General features: G+C 44.7%; 1 non-coding gene across 1 annotated transcript; it reads right to left on the bottom strand.

The window, feature by feature from the left end:
- Positions 1 to 560: 560 nt before the first annotated feature.
- On the bottom strand, positions 561 to 666 carry LOC118479964. Its single transcript, XR_004861606.1, has one exon. It is a non-coding gene; the product is annotated as a small nucleolar RNA R71 (small nucleolar RNA).
- Between the last annotated feature and the right edge of the window lie 360 nt (positions 667 to 1,026).

Genomic DNA, 1,026 nt, shown 5'->3' with positions numbered 1-1,026 from the left:
GCAACGCCCTATACCATTGCAACAAGTCCGGCCGCAAAACGTGCAACCACAATTCCAATGACCACCTCAACGCCCACCGATGCCCCAACAACAGTTTTAACAACCAATTGCACCACAAGGGCATGTGCCAAGGCCAATGGGTCCTATTCCCCCAAGGGGTAGGTTCGGTGTACCAAGGAGGCACCTTAGAGAAAACGTGAGGGCCATCGAAGCACATTTTAGGCCGGTAATCACTCATAACCCTTCACCGGTAGTCATTCCTCACAATGATCAAGGGAGGACATTTGAAGTGAGGACCAACTCTTTGCAAAGTTTACCAAAATATAAGGGGTTAGCAACGGAGGAGCCTTACTTTCATTTAGAGGCTTATGACTCAATTTGTAACACTCTTGGGAGTCAAGGGTTCTCGGCTGACGATATTAAATTGGTATTATTCCAATTTTCTTTGGAAGATAAGGCGAAAAAATGGTTCTACACATTACCTTCAGCATCCATATATACATGGGGGGAAATGCAACAAACTTTCTTGGATGAGTTTTACTCCGCCCAAAAGACCAACGATGCTAGGAAGGGGTTGAGGAGCTTTCAACAACAACATGGTGAGATGTTCCATGAGGCATTTGAATGATTCAATATGATGATCAAAAATTGCCCTCACCATGGAATCGAATTGTGGGAATTAATGAATGCCTTTCACGAGGGGTTGAGTGCCGAAGATGCTCGTGATTTAATGTCCATCACCGGTGGGACTTTTGGTACAAATTACGAGAATGATGATTGGGAGTTTTTGGAGAGCATGGCAACTACATCAAAGAGAAAAGCTCAAGCATCAAGAAGAGCACGACCGGCCATTGCTCGACCTCAAGTGCACGCAATAGATGACGGTAATGTACCAACTTCTAACCAAATTTATGATGTTTGTGCATTGTGTAATGAAATAGGTCATGCGTCTGAAAATTGCCAAGGTATGGTGGAAGGGCAATATGAAGAAGTTCATGCCGTTCAAGGTCAAGGAGGGGGTGGTAG

The sequence above is a fragment of the Helianthus annuus genome, chromosome 6, assembly GCF_002127325.2.
Source record: "Helianthus annuus cultivar XRQ/B chromosome 6, HanXRQr2.0-SUNRISE, whole genome shotgun sequence".
Taxonomy (NCBI): Eukaryota; Viridiplantae; Streptophyta; class Magnoliopsida; order Asterales; family Asteraceae; genus Helianthus; species Helianthus annuus.
Note: the sequence above shows the minus strand (reverse complement) of the source record. Positions and strands in the feature narration are given on the sequence as shown.